Consider the following 17145-nt stretch of genomic DNA (forward strand, 5'->3'; position numbering starts at 1 on the left):
TTTTTCTGCTTGTTTTTAAAGATGGTTTTCTTGGAAGTACTCTTTTTTCCCAACAAATAGCTCTCTCCTACCTGGTAATGGGGTGATCCATCTCCCTCACTCTGCGGACCCTGGGAGAACAGGGCATCAGCCTTTGGACAGTAAATTTCAGGAGTCTGTGGAAAAGAAGCCTTGGTTCGAATCTGAGGTTCTACCTAGATAATATGACTTCCAGTAGGATCAGAAAGTGTCAAAAGAAAGGTACGATCACATCCTGAAGAACACGTTGCTGATACTTAGAGCTAGAAAATCCTCTGCCTTGAGTGGTGAGAGGAGCCAGAGCTCTCCATAGCCCACAGAGCCAGGGAAAGCAAGCGTGAGTTACACCACGGCTTCCAAACTGATGGCAAAAAGGGATAAACCATCAAAATACAAAATCCCATGGTCTCTTATGCTGAAATAAAACCAGTTTTGGTTTGTGGAAATCAGGAGTGGGTTCTCCAGCTTTAAGTGAAAGAAGTTTTGCCTGATGCTTTTAATAGTTGCACCAGAACACAAACATCTGGGTCCAATTCCCCTGTGATCCCAGCCCTTAGTTACCACAACTGTAAAATACCTTTTTCACTGGAGAGAAAACCAGCATGAAGTGTCGTTTTGTGCTGACAAACTCCATTACAATGAAGCATCACCTAGACCCAAGCCCAGCCAATTCCCTTTGTTCCCAATTTTCACAGGCACCAAAGCCTCAGACTCACTTAAGCAAAGCAAGTCACTAACGTGACAATGGAAGATAAATGTCTGATACAAGAGCACCAGAGGAAAGACTTAGAGTGTGATTGTAACCACGAGGATAGGTCCTTCCAGAGCGGGAATAATTAGCCCTTTAATTAAACTTATCTTGCTGCTAGACAAGAGCAATGCTCAGCAACACCTGGCCTGGAACATTCCCGTCTCTGCAGGCAGCAGATGGAGCGCACAGACACCATCCACCTCCCTCCCACCAGGTCCACACTTGCCTGTGCCAGTAATTAAGGTCTGGGACAATGTCTGAATTATTGCGAATATCGCCAGACATTTCCTTGTCTGATTTGCCCTCATTAGGTAAAGCTGCACTTCTCTTTTTGCTGATTTTCCTCTCATCCTTTCCCCCCTTTCCTGCCGTCCTGCTGCTCCATTCCTCCATTCCTGCCCAGGGCAACAAAGAAACTCGGATTTTGCAGCAACTTGCAGGCAAGTATTTCCTGGGGAATTGAGCGGGGCTTTGCTGAGACAAATTCATCCAGGTGACAGCCAGCACAGGCCTGAAAGTGTCAGCCTCCGAGTTAACTGCTTCTTTGACCCCTTCTTGGTGCCCTGAAGGGGAATTAATGGAGATGTCAGGCCTTTGGGATCCTTCTCAGATCCCTCCTGAAATCATTACAACATAATGACAGAACAGGGGCAGGTGAAAAGTTTAGCTGCTCCCATAACCCTCCCCCAAGAGCAGCCTGCCTGGGAAAAACAGAATGCAGGAACAAATCAAGGATGTTTGGCAATGCAAAATATGTAAAAGTATATTCGGTGTCCAGTGATTGTAATTTTTCCATGGATCTGGCTGTTTGAACCCAGATAAACTTCACACATCCCATTATCCCACAGCAAGTGGCTTCATATTATAGCTACATATCATTTCAAAATTAGTTTGCTTGTATTAATTCTGTGACCTGATGAATTGTTTTGACAGTTCTTACTTTATCTTGTTAGAAGCAGTGATGAGCTGCTCCCTATTTAGTATCTCCTGGCAGCTCAGGTTTTATGCACCTCTGTAACAGGCAGGTTTCCTTTTCCCAGCCGAAAGATCCAAAGTTAATGTCTCTGTAAAGAGTTACTAATTATATTCTACATTTTATCACCTCCACTGCAGCTTTTCTGTTCCAACCACACACTTGAGATGAGGACAAAACCCTCACAGACCACTCAGAATTCGGGCACATCAAAGAACCCACAGTGAGTGGACAGCAGAGACATTTCCATAGAAATGACTCCCAGATCTCTTTCCCTGAGTTTAAATGTCTTGCTTAAAGACCATTATTGAAAATGAAAAAAAAAATTTAAAAGTTAGGACTGATTTTCTCCATTTCCTTTGCATTTAACAACATGCAGTTTTATCCAGCTCTTCATCACCCACTCAACATCAAGAGATTTCCTAATTCTTTGTGCAGTGTAATGCAATAGTTAATCTCAGTATTTCCCTCCTAACCCCCTCACTGGGACATGGCAGGATTAACCCCTGACAAAACAGCTTTCACAGAACCAAACTCTGCTGCTCTGAAGCAGAAGGTCACATTTTAACTTAAAACCCTCCTTAAAACAGTCATAAATTCAGAGGTGTTGGCCTTGTGCTTGTTGTGGGTGAAACTCAGCAAGCTGTAGAGCATGTGGGAACACACGAATTTTAACCTTAAATCACTTGAATTCTAGGCCAGGGCTTACCTTGAACTAGATAAAATCAATCCACATTTCTCAGCAGCTTGGAAAGGCTTCCTGGTTTGCTTGCAGTGAAAAAATTCCATGAATTTTCCATCCAGTGGTTCCAGATTGGTGCAGGTATCTTCTTTATCTGAACCATTTAGTCAAGAACACAATCAGGAGCCAAATTAAAAAGACACTTGCAATTCCCCTGGTGTAAGTTTTGCACATCCCGCAGCAGGGCTCAGTGAGGAGCAGACAAGTTTGAATGGCACAAGGAAAGTTTCAAGTGTGATTTCTGTAATGGCATCAGCTCACAGGGGAATCTGAAAACCTTGGAGAGGCAGTGTTCAGTGGCCTTCAAATTTAGATTGTAAAGACAATGAAAAAAAGCCAGCAAATATTGCAACAGGGGAAGATGAGTGTTATATTAAGGTATTAAAATTGGTTGAATAACAATAATACTGGACTCATTAGTATTTTCTAAAAGAAACGCGCCAGCTTTCTGGGGTGACATTAATCATGGCTTGCAATTATTCACTTGAAAAGACAGCATGAGAAAATAAAGCTTGATGTTTCATCCATTTTAGTACACATTCTTTCTGCAAAAAGTCATCCCAGAACTCAGTGATTATTATTCTCTTGTTAGGAAAGGTTCTCTCATCCCATGGAGAAACATGGATTTGGAGTGTGTTAACATTAACCAAAAGAGGAAGATAATTTTCAGAGGTGAGCTGATCCAATTCCCAAAAAAATAACAGACATAAATCACCTACCAAAAAGTGAGTGCTTTTTAATAAATTAGGATATTTTTTTACTTAAAAAAAAAAATAAAAAAGAAGATGAGTTTGCAACTGATTATATTATAAGGATTATTTGACTTGGACTAATTTCTATTTTTCAGCTGTGAAAGTATCACTGTACATAAGCCAGAGCATAATGGCCAAAGAAGAGACCTGTAAGTTTGTTTTGTCTCTCCATTTGCTGCAATATCCTGCTGAGTTACTTCCATAATTTAAACGAAGTAAAGACCACTAAGGTAAAAGTAGAGGAGGAATCTGTCATCACATTTATTTTTTGGCAAGAGGCGGACAGGAATCCCAGGTATAAGGAAATTGAGGGAGAAAATGAAGCAAGGAGTTACCCAGCACTAAACCTGACCACAAACTGACACAGGAGGAAACTGCAAGAGCCCCACAGGAGTCACATCCACACCTTGATGGATCTGCTAGAATGAGCACGAGAGAAATACTGCTGGTGTCTCTGCACAGACGTGGTAAAATATTTGGGTTTTTTTGTTTGTTTGGAATAAAGGATGAAGATGGCACAGATTTCCTAGTGGATTTAGGTGCTGTTCCTCTCTCCCTTGCAGCTCATCTCCTTTCCAGCTCGCACAGAGCAAGCAGATCTGCAGGCAGCGCTGAAGACAGCTGACACACGACTGGAGGGCTAGCTGGCCTCATTTGCATATGCAAAGGGAATCAGAATTTAGTATTACTGAAACATGACTTGAGATGTTTGCTAAATTCCGCTGTAATTTTAGGCAGTACCTTAACAAAATCCTTTCAAAGGTGTGTTCAGAAAAACACCAGGAAACCGATTCAAATCCTGTGCATCGCACAGCAGCATGGAAATGCCACAGGAGAATTCCTCACTCCCTTACAGGAGGCTGGAACCATTTGGATCATCCCCTCTCCTTATCTGCTCCTGGGATAGAGACAGGCAGCGTTCAGATAACATTTGTGCACCAGCAGCTGGGAATATTTGCACCCCAAAGCCCGTGAACACCAGCACTTTCACTTCTCCAACAACTTTGTCTTGTGTGAGTATGGAGCAGGTGGGTCAGCAGTGACTTTCTTGAAGGAAATTCTTGTTACAGGGTTATCCAAGGGCAGCTTTACTCAGAAACAGGGGGAAAGCCTCAAAATCTAAATCTTTCTTCCAAATATTTCTCAGTTTCTTTGAACCATGAATGCTGGCAGCAGTGCAGAACATTCCCGTTGTCCTTAGGACACAAACAAAGAGATGGATCTGTTCTCCACAGGTTTTATGTCCAGTTGTGGTTCTGAAAAGCCAAGAGGAATAAGCTGAGGCTGGTCACTCAGAGATAAGGAGAGTGTTGGGTTGAGGTGGGAAGATGGCTCTGCCTGACAGTGGAACACAGCTCCCACAAAAGGTTTTGCCAGAATACCATCATTACTGGCACAAGGCAGGACCCCAAAGAGATGTTGTAGGAAAATAAAGGAAATATCTCAGTGCCTGAGCACAGCCTCAAAAGCAGCAGAGGCCCACCAGCAGGACAAAGATGCTCCTGGTTGTAGCGAATTGCAACAGATTAATCCTCAGTTCAGAGGAGCCTTCTCTCCCCATCCCGTTGCAGGGAGGTACAAAAGCACAAAAACACAACAGAAAAGGAGAAAAACCCACAGCACTAGACACAGCACTGGTGTGAACGTGAGAACATGGGCTTTGGTTTGGCAAAAGGTCATTTGCTGATGCCCACAATGGGCTTGCCCCTCTCCTTGAAGGTGAAAAGGGGGATTGCTCCCTCTCTGCCATATTTGCTCCCTGGGCTTCAGCTGTGAGGGCTCTTGGCCCCCTGCAGCCCAAGGAGAACTTCTGTCCATGCATCCACAATCTGGGCACAATTAGGAACACAAATCGACCATCAGATCCTTTATTAATCTACTCCAAGTTCTGCGTGAAACACCTCATTCCACTGCTTTGGCTACTGGCCCCTAACATAACAAGTTACATGGGACTTGTCTCATCAAAATATCATCATGTCTAAATAGAGGATCTGTCTGAACCACAGTGAAAATGAGTAATGATCACAATTATGGGCTGTATAACAGTCCAATAAAATCTAATTAAAATGATACACATCCCATCTGCCAACGGCACATAAGCAACACCACTCATGGGGGGGTGGGCAGGGGAAGAGAGTAAATAACACTCTCTTAATTTTTAAAATATGAAATATTTCATGGTGAAAAAGCTGTTTACATTTTATAACTAGCTCCAAACTGTGCTCCAACAGTGAACTCCTGTGATGATTGGAGATTCATCACCCTTAACTTAAGAGAAGTTTTGGGGGCTGCTCCCTGAGGAAAAAAAAGGTCATACAGTGAAATCACAGAATAGTTTGGATCAGAAAAACCTTAAAGATCACCTGGTTCCAATGCCCCTGGCAGGGACAGGGACATCCTCCACTAGACCAAGGGGCTCAAAGCCCTGTCCAACCTGCCTTGAACACTTCCAGGGACAGGGCATCCCAAGAAGTTCCATCTGAGTCAGTTTTTGAGAAGAGCCTTGGCACTTTGACTTTAACGAAAGTATTAACAAGCAGTCTCTTTTAACACCTGGTTAAATTGTCTTTGTATTCTATTCTGATAGATAGATGAAAGGAGGAAAACTTCTCCGTAACATGGCTGGGTCTCAGTGCTTTGGCCTGACACAAGAGGTGGTTCCTGAGGGTTTGATCCACTCCCTTGCCCTGCTGCTGCTCCAGCTTCCACCCCAGCATTGCTCTACTGAAATGAAACCAGTCTGAGCCTTTCTGCACATCGTTTTACAGAAACAACTGCAAAGGAGCAGATGTGATCCTCCCTCCCAGGCTGGAAGCTGTGGGATCATTTCTCATACTTTGATGTGGACCCAGCCTTCACCCCGGTGATTTCAATGATAAGTGCTCCTGATTACTCATAAAATCTTCCTGAACAAATCTTGCGACTTAGCACCCAGTTCTTGAACTGCATCCTTGACTCCTCCCAGGCTCCACCTCTCCGGAGGGGCACACCCGCCTTCCCCATCCTCTGTTCCTCCTTCACGTCCACAGGGAGTGTGCTCTAGCTGCCAAGCCCAAAATAGAGATTTTTAATCAAAGTTAAGAATGTTCCTTCTTGAAATTTTATCTACTGATCAATTTTTATGTACAAATTTGTGAACATTTCTATGCCAAGGTACCAAAGCCATCCAAAATTTTAAGATTCCGGAACAGGAAAGGACTCACAATGAAATTTATTTTCTTCTAGCAGAATCCACCTGGGATGGAATCCATTTTTTGCATTTTGTGTGATTAGTCTCCATTGATCTACAAAATGGTTGTCACAGCTTCAGCCCCAGCTCTCCCAGAGCTGCAGAGGTTTCATCCCTCACTGTTTTTGTGTGGCTGGGGTCCATTTTCACACTGTTGCACCAGTGTAAAGCAACTTTAGCTTGGTACAACATTTTAAAGGAAGCAGAAGGGGTCACAGCTTTGCTTTGGCTGCCCAAATTTTCTTACCTTTGACTGGGGAAGAAGTTCAGGAATGCAGAGCCACAGCAGTCTCCAGCAAAAGTGTTGGGATAAAATGAAAGGGGGAAAATACATATTACACACATCACCTCTGGGAAACAGTAATCACAAGTTATTAAACATTCTGTCAAAGGCTCTGCAGAGTCTTTTTCTTTCTTGCCCAGTTTTGTTGGCAATAAAGACAGCTTGCTAATATTTGTCACTTTCAAATTCATAGTTTACTACTCAAAAGGCAGCAAAGGTACGTTATATTTTCATAAAAGACTATGAAGCTGTCCAAATTTCAGAGCTGCAGGAGGACTAAAACCCTGTGCTGTGTCACAGGCCCTTTCCTGCATCATGGATACAGAGATTTTACAATTCAGAGCAACAGTTCCCACCTTTCCCATTGCCTGGAATCTTGGGTGATGCTTTAGGAGCTGCAGCAGCTCCTGAGATTGGCAAACACGGGTTCATGGAGGCAAGAGGATTGATGGACAAGGCATCCCAAATGCCATCACGGTGTTTAGGGCAGGGATTTGGCTCTCTTCTCCAAGAGTCACTCCAAGTATTCCAGTGGTCAAACCCCCATTTCCTATGTTGGAAATCACTGTGATTTTCACTACTAATTCTGAGTTTGTAACCTGGAAGAAAAAGAGGTAAATTTTAGGAAAGCACTTGGTTTAGATATCCAGTGAGAATGGACAGGACTTGGACTTCCAACCCCGTTATGCCTTCAAAACAAATTATTTCAACCAGTTATCATATCCTAGAGGTTCTCATCAAATCTTTGGATCCTCCCCATAACAACAGTTTCTAATTAGGTATTGCGAATATATTCCTATTGTATTGCTCTTGTGGATTCTCTTGTACTCTTCAGTACAGGGTTTTTCCCCTGTGGCTAGAACCCTCTAGCCCTGGGCATCCTATTTTAGAGAAACTCATAGGAGGTTAATCTCTTTCAGACCTACTGACAGAATATGTTTAAAGCAAGCTAAAAGGAATTGCCAGTTTGCCTGCCTGCAATCAAGCTTCAGCCTTTTCCAGCCCTCACGACAAAATCCTGCCTCTGCGTGTTCCCGAAGCCAGCCCTGCCTGACACGTTAGGGCAGCATTTCATTTTTTCCAAGTTTAATGCAGACATTGAGCAGTTTCGTACTGCACACTTAACTTCCATTGGCTTGAGAAAGGTTTACTTAAATTCTTCTAGGGAAATTAGAGCCCATAGACACACAGCTTGCCTATCCACACACATGCCAAGAGACATGCCAAACCTCATCACATCCAGCCTAAGAACTTCCATTTGGAAATTAAAGGCAGGTTCCAAAAAGCTTTCTCTTCCTGAAGCACGGATTTTTGCTATGTAGTTAATTTTGCAAGCTTTGAAATTTTACTCTATATATCCCCCTTTTTCTAAGATATTGAAAAATCCATTGACAACACTTTTGATGCTCCTTTTCTCTTGAAATTGAATTTTCTCCCCTGTTCTCCTCCCTCCCCTCAAAAATCCTCAGATTATCTCCAAAACTATACTCCATACACCAGAGAAATGTAAAATAATTCCAAATCTCCAGTCTGCTCAGTATAAATATTTCATTATGAACAGGTCCACTGTAAATTGGTCCAAGTATGGAGAATAAGAAAAATAAGTAAGGTAAGTCAACAGCCTACATGTGGAGCGGGCCAAAGCTGGATATAAGTGAAGGGAGGGAAAGAGGAAGGGGCTAGAGCTGCAAAGCAGAAATCTGCGTTTCCAAGTGACGGTGAAGATCCCCACATTGCCACAGAAAAAGGGCAATGCCTCGTGTGTCCCTCTGCTGCCAAAATTGCGGGGAGCTCCTAATGCCTGGAAAAGGCTGGAAAGGCTGAGCAGGTTTATTAAATCAAACCAAGGGAGGTTTATTAAATCAAATGAGATTCAATAGTAACTTTGCTCGCTGCTATAGATCCTGAATCCAATATCCTACATGAGACAGATAATGATATAGTCAGTGGGAGGTCCTTCCAAAGAGGGGGAAAAGTACAGCTATATTTTATATTTCACTTTTTTTTTTCCTTTTCTATCTTGGACCTTTGTAGAAGGGAGGGGAAGTTTGTCTCGTTTCTACCTTTTCCCTGCTTAGAAAAAAGAAAACCAATTTTGTCACAAACATATACAAGAGACCAAAGCCAGAAATTCACAAGCAAGTGGCATTCCATCAGGAATTTTAGAGTTAGGCTAGGGAGAGTTGGAGATTAAGAGTGCTGGGTTCTGGAGGTTTTGGAATTAATTTGTAATTAATTTGAAATTCAGTATTCAAGCAGAAAGGGCCAACTTTGCAGCTTCTATACATGGAACCAAAGTAACCAAAGTCAAAATAATGCCACTGATTTACCCCAGATACCTTGGCTTATTTCTGCCCCATTCATAACCAGAATTATTCAGGACACCCACTCTGAGTGGGGGCCTTTAAGTAAGAGCAACAAATCCCCATTTTGTGAGAACCCTGGTAGCAGAAAGCTGATATTCCTCAGTTCCTAATGAGCAACATTAATATTATGCAGGAGATTTTTTAATAGACACGAACACAGGGTCTCTCCCTTAGGCACAACTTCCAACCTTGCTCTTCGGGCATAAAGCAAAGGAAAAATCCAGTTGCAGGGCTCTGGCTGTCAGGATGAGCTCAGCAACAGCAAGACTCAGTCACCCTGCACAGTAAATATTAACATATGGGACAGATTACACAGCTATTTCCTTGATTTTCCCAAGCATGGAAATCTCGGGTACTATGATTATGAACTGATACAAGAAGAAAGCAGATATGAGCGAGTCCTGGAACTACTGACCCTCACTGCACTGCAACAGAGACACAACAGCTCACAGAGAGAAGCCTGCAGAAATCTCCTGGATGCCAAAAATCCAGCAAACAAGTGAATCTGGTAGGCCATCAGATAAATCAGCCAAAACGCAACACGTAAATACAAGTTATTCTCGGAGCAGCTGAATGAAGAATGGAGCCCATTTAATTTAATTAAAATAAAATTGCCCTTTCAGCAATGTTTCACAGGAGTATTCCAGTGACAAACAGCAAGATTTCTGTAAACTGTACAAAATGTTTCCCCTACCCTACAAACAAGGAGCAAATATTCTGAAAGTACCTTTAGAGTTAGATTTTCACTTTAGCAGACAGATACAAACTCCCTGGCTAGCACAAGCAAGAGCTCTGAAATTTTTTCATAGGGAAAAACAAGCAGAACTCCCTGGCTGCTTTTTCTGATTTGTAAAGAGAAGCTGAGGCTTTTCAACCTTCCCCTCTTCATCTTGTCCCCAGCTCCAGAGAGATGTTTCCCATCACAATTCACATTTTTGTCAATTCCTCGTTTGTAAGTTGATTATTTGACTCAAAACCAAGTCTTAATTGAGAGCAGAGGGCTCTGTGTGTGGTGCCTCTTCAGCACCTTTGGAGAAGGCAGAAGGAGCTTTGCCCCTAATTCACTCTCCACCACTGGCTCTGGAGCCACCCCCCACCAAATTGTTCAACTTGTGGTGTAAAACTGCTGATGAACTTGCAGAATTTCTGGCACAGCCAGAGGAGGAACGACCAGGATGGCTTTGCTACATGGGACCACAGCATGGTGATCCTGTCACTGCCCCTGTGAGCCGCCCAAAATGGACTCTTTTTTCAAGAGATATTTCTCCATCTGACTGTAAATTACCTAAACCAATGAATTAACGAGTCATTTGGAGGCTGTGTGAATATATAAGCATATATTAGGAGCTGTCTCACAGCACAGCTGAGAAATTACTTATTTTCAAGTACCCTTTATGATAAACTATAAACTTGCAAAGACTGTCCATATTAAATGACCACTGGCTGAATGGGATCTCAGACCCCATACATTTCATTATCATGGGCTTGTTTTTAACAGCACGTATCTAATGTTTCCATTCATGCCTGTCTATATTTTGTTTCCCCCAAAAAACCTGTATTAGGATCGATATTACAGCAGGTTATATCAGCACAAACACGTCTGCCCAATGTCACATCAATACTAACAGGACTTCTAATGCTGGCTGCTGTCTTATGGGATATTGTATATAGGGTATAAATATTTATACATGACGTGTGTTTGTGAATACATGGCCGTACACAGGACCAGCCAGACCCAGTTAATCAGAAGGTTTGAAAATTTCATTGCTTTCAGATGAAAAAGAAAATGATATTAACATATCAATAGCATGTACATGCTGGGAGAGTGATTGCCCTTTACATCTCCAGGATATCCAAGCACCCACACAGGCCCAGCTACGTTAACACCCCATCTGGAAAATTCTGTCCCAGTCTCTCTCATTCCTCCCCTACTCTCTCATCAGACTTTCTTCTCCCTTATCTGCCTTTCCTCTTTAGCCTTTACCATCCATCTCATTTCTCTTTCCATTTCCCTTGTTCATCCATCTTTCTCCCCTCTCTTTTGTCATTCATCATTCCCTTGTCCTTTTTTTTTTTCCTGTTCCCTCTCTTTCCCATCTTCTCCTCCTGTTCTCCTTCTCCCACCCCCATTCCTTGCTGCCTGCTTTGCTTGAAGTTTCCACCTTGTGGGTACTGCTGACTTCACATTTGCTGTGGTGTGAACTTCACATCTGTGAATGGATGACAGGAAAGATTAATAACCCCGTGTTCCCCTTCTCCTTGACTGTGGGCCTTTCTAATGAATAAATATATAAATAATAAAAAAAACCCAGAGCTAAAAATCATCTAAATAGGGACCCAGAGCCTGGGAGAAAACAATATTTTGCTGAATCTAGTATTAAAAAAAAAAAAAAAAAAAAAAAAAAAAAAAAAAAAAAAAAAAAAAAAACCCCGCAACCTCTAATGATCTTTAGTTTACATACTCGGCATTTTTTTTCCTAAATAGTTTATGGGGGGAAAAAAAGAAAAGTTAAAGGCAAAGGAACAAGCCCTTTCTCCTGAGCCAATTAAAGGAAAAGTGATTTTAAAGCAGTAATACAGAAGATAATGTACGGGAAAGAAATTTCGATGCTCCACAGAAAGTAGAGCTGTCAGATGTGGTGTCAGCACGAAACCCTGTCAGCCACAGCTCACACACGGCCCTGTAGGGGCCACACTGCACAGCCACAACACTGCAGCAAGGAAGGGACTTCGGGCTAATTCCAGCTTTTCCAGGCAAAGGAAAATCTCTCCCTTCGGCTCCAGACCTGTTTATACCACCCACAGCAATTTACCCAAAGAGGTGCCCCCCATCACAATTCACATTTTTGTCAAGTCCTCTTTTGTAAGTTGATTATTTGAATTAAAATTCAGTCTTAATTGAAAACAGTGGGCTCTGTGTGTGATGCCTCTTCAGCACCTTTGGAGAAGGAAGGAGCTTTGCCCCTAACTCATTCTCACTTTAATCCTCATCTCTCCCTCAGTATTAAAAAGAGCTTAACCAGGTCTTTGATCCTTGAGGGAAGAAGAGACCCATCACTGCACAGTGCAGGAGAATTCATTGCACCTGCAGGGCAGGTCTGGCAGAGGTGCCATGGACAGCACTGCTACCAATCCTGCTCCAAAGACATTCAGCTGGAATTGATGCACAAACACGTCAGTGTCCAGAGGAAGGGGGGAAGGAATTACATCAGGAGCTCAGCCCCACTTTTTGCTCTTGGGCAAAGCTGCCACTGGCTTTGCTGAGCCCTCTGCACAAGCAGGGGGCAGAGCAAGAATCCCCCTGTCCTCTTCTCCTCCACTCACTTTTTCGGTGCATTTTTGCCCAGCCCTGGCAACCTACCCAAGAGAAAACCTTCCCTCCTTCCATCCCCTGCCGCCCCACACCAGCATCCTTTGGCCACACCTGTGGGGGAACAGACCAGAAATAAGTGTTCATGTGCAGCCTCAAGAAACACAAATCCTTCACAGTACCAAACTGCCCACGTTTAACCCCTGGGTTAAGCTCTGCTGCTCCTCCAGCCCAGACATCACCTTTGTTGTTTAGAGGAAGAACACCTCCCCTTGCCCCATCCCTCCCTGCTGCAGGGCAGTGAGGAGGAGCATTGGTACCTGCAGGAGCCAAATTCAGGGGTTCCTAGGGCAGGTAAAACCCCAATTTCTCATCTTTAGCTCAAAGACCTGAAATTAAATGTAGCAGCACAATCCTGGCCTCAACAGCCTTGTCTGGGGACACCTGTGAAGCAAAACCTGGCTGGTCTTTCTAAGGTCCTCTGTGCATCTAACTGGATTATTGGAATAGAGAAAAATATCTCAAACCTTCTAAAAATCTGTAATAAATAGAAGCTGCTCTAGATTATGCAAGAACTGTAAATAAATATATATATTTATATAAGAAACACATATAATTGTATAAATATATATATAATAAATATATTGTAAAAATAAATATAAATAAAAACTAAATCAGGCATGAATCATGTCCCTGTCAACACCTGTACACAGGGGAATTTTACTAATGTGAATTTACTGATAAGCCCCATGAAATCGAGTGGGGAAAACCCTTAGAGAAAAGATATTTGTTAAAAGATGACAGGATATCTATGTACATCACACACACACACACAAAATTTTAGATTATAGTATTTAAACTTATGTTATTAATGAAGAAAAATCTTTGGCCTAATCCTGCAGTTTTTATTTAACAAAACCACTGTTATTATGTAGTGCAGGATCATGCCCACTGCAGCCAATCTTATAATTCTTTTCTTACATTCCAACTTTAAAATAAAGCATTTTTTCCTCTCTGGAAATTTTGCAATATCCATGAATAATAAAATGTTCTAAAATGATAGTGACCTTCTGGTTTTAAATTTGAAAAGAATTCTAGATGGAAGAAAAAAACACAGTGTAAATAACCACTGGGTAATTAAATTTATTTTTAAATAGCATCAAAGTTCAGAAGAAAGAGAATAACAACGAATATCTCATACAGACATGCACAAAGGCTGTGTCTGTATAATTAAGTATCTAGCAGTAACCAAAGCCTTTTTTATACAGATTGATTATTTTTGAGATTGCATCTTGCAAATCTGAACTAGAAATGCTTTTTTTTGTGCAGTGTTCAAACACGAAGCTGCCTTTTGGTAACACTACAGGCTGAGGAGCCCAAAGAGATATTTAATTTAGATTGAGCAGGACACTTATGCCACAGTAAATAAATCAGTTTATTAATGAAAGTCTTTTCATTGATGTTTAAGGGCTATCATATCCATGGAATTGCTGTAAATCCAAAATAAATGTGTTTAATAATCAATTGGTATTTGTTTACAACACAATAATTTTCTTTTTGAATCAGAATTAAATGCCTTTTAGGAAATGTTAACTTAAAGCTTTACTAAGACCTCTGGATAAGAATATAATTAACAATTCTCTTCTTGAAAAGGGGTAACAAATTAATTGTCAAAATACTGTAATGAATCCTGCAAAACCCCATAAACGAGAACTTTGAATTTTTAAGTACAAAGAAAAGATAACACTTCCTAAGAGCAGATTAAAATTTCTACATTATAATTATTACATTTAGCTGGATTCCTTTTAGAATTTAATAATTCTAAAGTCTTTTTTTTTAAATCCAATTGTTTGACGACTGGGAAAAAAAAAAGAGAGGAGGGATATCTTATATTTCTTATTTCTTTACAGCTGCTTACAAAAGAGCTGTTCTCGGCTCGACAGATTTTCCCTTCCAACAGCAGTTCCGTACTGTTGAAAATTCCCAAGTTCTTTTTCTCTCTGATTCCATTTTAAAGGCACGTTTTCTTTTAAAAGACGGGGGGAAAAGAAATGATTACAGTTAACTGGTTGTCTTTAATTGCCAACGTCTCCCTCCCCATCAGCACGGCGCTTGATCAAAACGCCAGAGATAAATAAATTGAGACATCCATCAGATTCCTGTCCCGCCTGTCATTTTCTTTTAAAAAAGAACTTGGGAAGTGCCTGTTATTCCCATCCTAAGGGCCGGGCTGAGCTCTGCCGGGGTCTCTGCAGCTTTTCCAGCGCTGAGGAATAATTGTTCCAGCCTTGCACCCACCGGGAGAGCTCGGCAGCAGCTGCAGGAGAACCAGGCATGGAGCATCAGCAGGGATGGAGCATCAGCAGGGATGGAGCATCAGCAGGGATGGAGCATCAGCAGGGATGGGGACCACCACAGCAGGGATGGAGCATCAGCAGGGATGGGGACCACCACAGCAGGGATGGGGAGCATCAGCAGGAATGGAGCATCAGCAGGGATGGGGACCACCACAGCAGGGATGGGGACCACCACAGCAGGGATGGGGACCACCACAGCAGGGATGGGGAGCATCAGCAGGAATGGAGCATCAGCAGGGATGGAGCATCAGCAGGGATGGAGCATCAGCAGGGAGCGGGTTCCTGAGCACGGCAGGCACCCAGGGGAGAGGGAACGAGCCTCTCGTCTCTGTAAAAGTGGGATGGCAGCTGATAAAAAGCCACAAGTGCAGTGATGATCTCGGTGGAGGTGGTTGAGAGGCAGCCAGGTACCATCGGAGACGCTCCGTGAACTTCAGGAGCTGCCCCGGCTCCACTCAGCACATTTGGCAAACATTGATGGTTTTTACAGGCTGCAGTGGAAGCAGAGGACGGGGTAAGAGCAGCAGTTCTGTTTAAGGAGTAATGTTTTACAGAGGAACTGAAAAGGTTCGAACAAAGTGACACCTCGTTTTTCTTTTGCTCCCCACTCAGGAAGCTGCAGCCCTGTCCACAGCTGACAATTATCTCTATTAATGACCCAGACCTTTAAACTGTTCTTTTCCTAACATTAAAAGAAAAAGGGAGAAAAAAAAGAAAAAAAGGCAATTGGTGTGTTTCCAAGTCCTTTCAGACAGCTATTGGAGTTATAAAAAGAAATAATGCCCACAGCTAAGTGCCCAGTAAAAAAAAAAAATAAAATAAATCCACTATTTCCTTGAGTTAGCAAATTGAAGTGAAAGCAGCAGCAGCCTCACACCTTCCTTTCACCAATTGTGGTGACTTTTGACACAAGAGCCTCCTGGCACGAATATTTTTAAGAACCACCAATTTGAGAGATGTGGATTTAGAAGGCAGAAATCCACGTTGCAGCAGCCCTGTCCAAAGCACCAGCGGGTGATGCTCCCCTCAGTCAGGGCTGGAGGAACGGGGCAAAAATCCACAGCAAAGGGATCAGCCACAAAGCACAGGGACACCATCAGTCACGTCATGAACAGAGCAGCTCACACGAGAAGCAGACTGCTCGGACAGTCCGCAGACGGAGGGGGAATAAATTCATTCTCCTAATGAATTATTCAGGATGTGGTCAGCTCTACCTTGGGCCGAATTTCTCCTGGCTCCTCGAGAAGTTCCCGGCGCTCTGCAGCAGGAGCTTCGCCACGGCCGTGCTCCGAGTTACACCAGAGACTCATTTCTCTGTCAGCCTCTGTCAAGTGGTTCAAATTTCTAATAAAAATGTTCACTCCTGCAAAGCAGGGGAGATTTTCAGTGACACTGCATGCCCCAGCCCAAAGAGTTTCATTAACATTTTACAGAATGTTTGCTTGTGTTGGTCAAGTAATTAACGATATTTCAGGAGGTTATCAACTACCAGAATCTCATTGTCCTCTCTTAATGTGAGCTAGAGTATATAATTTTTTTTTGGTCATTTTTAACTATGTATGTGCACAGCTATTATGACCAAACTCCAGCAAGTCAAAAAAAGTCACCCTGTCTATGTAATACAGTCATAATTAAACACTCAGTCCCTGTCATAGCAGCAAGAAGAGATGAAGAGGTCTGACAGCCTTACACCAATTCTCTTGGAAAAGAAGCACATTGAAGAAGAGAGCTCACCCTTTTGAAGGGAAAAAAAAGAAGAAAATGGAAAGAAAAGTAAGGAGGAAAACAAGGAAGAAAACACATCACATAAAGTAATAGTTTCTTTTGTTTCTGTATAAGTTCTATATACTTTAGCATCTAAAATGCTTTTCTTTTAATTAAAGAACCCAATTCTCCTAATTCACTGCACTGAGTTAAATTTTACCAGCTCAGTGTTCATTGATTATGAGGGAATAGGAGCGTGTCAAAACATCATTTATTCCTTTACACACGAAGGAAAGCCGGTGTTTAATATTTGCAAATAGAGCTGGGCAGGTTCAAAAGCTTCCCCAGCACAGACACGGTGTCAGGGGTAAGAATGCTGTGGTCTAAGAGCATCCCTGAGCTGCAGCATCCCAGAAGAGAGAAAAGTGCTGTCCTGTAACAATCATAAAAAAAATATAAATAAAAGTTCCGAGTTTCAAGTGGAAAAGTAAATAACTTCGACCAGCAACAATAAATTACATTTTATAATTATAACGTCTATAACATTTACAATTTTAAAATGAATGTAAAAACTAAACGGAGGGGAAAAAATAATAAAACCCATAATTTCAAGGTCTCCAAACGGGTTTTTACGGTGAGTCAAGCCCAGCCGCAGTGGAA

The 17145-nt window shown here is 42.3% G+C and overlaps 1 long non-coding RNA gene across 3 annotated transcripts in view; it reads right to left on the bottom strand.

The window, feature by feature from the left end:
- Positions 1 to 5412: 5412 nt before the first annotated feature.
- The window catches only part of LOC120760102 (uncharacterized), a 42978-nt gene continuing 31245 nt past the window's right edge, over positions 5413 to 17145 (bottom strand). The window contains exons 6-9 of one of the 3 annotated variants that reach the window (XR_005703284.2): positions 15996 to 16144; positions 7105 to 7347; positions 6713 to 6755; positions 5413 to 6279 (exon numbers count right to left, since the gene is read on the bottom strand). This is a non-coding gene — a long non-coding RNA (uncharacterized LOC120760102). Of the gene's footprint in view, positions 6280 to 6712; positions 7348 to 13685; positions 15273 to 15995; positions 16145 to 17145 lie in introns of those variants that run through there. The other 2 variants (XR_005703283.2, XR_005703287.2) reach the window with 2 other exon arrangements.

The sequence above is a fragment of the Hirundo rustica genome, chromosome 16 (genome assembly GCF_015227805.2).
Source record: "Hirundo rustica isolate bHirRus1 chromosome 16, bHirRus1.pri.v3, whole genome shotgun sequence".
NCBI lineage: Eukaryota > Metazoa > Chordata > Aves > Passeriformes > Hirundinidae > Hirundo > Hirundo rustica.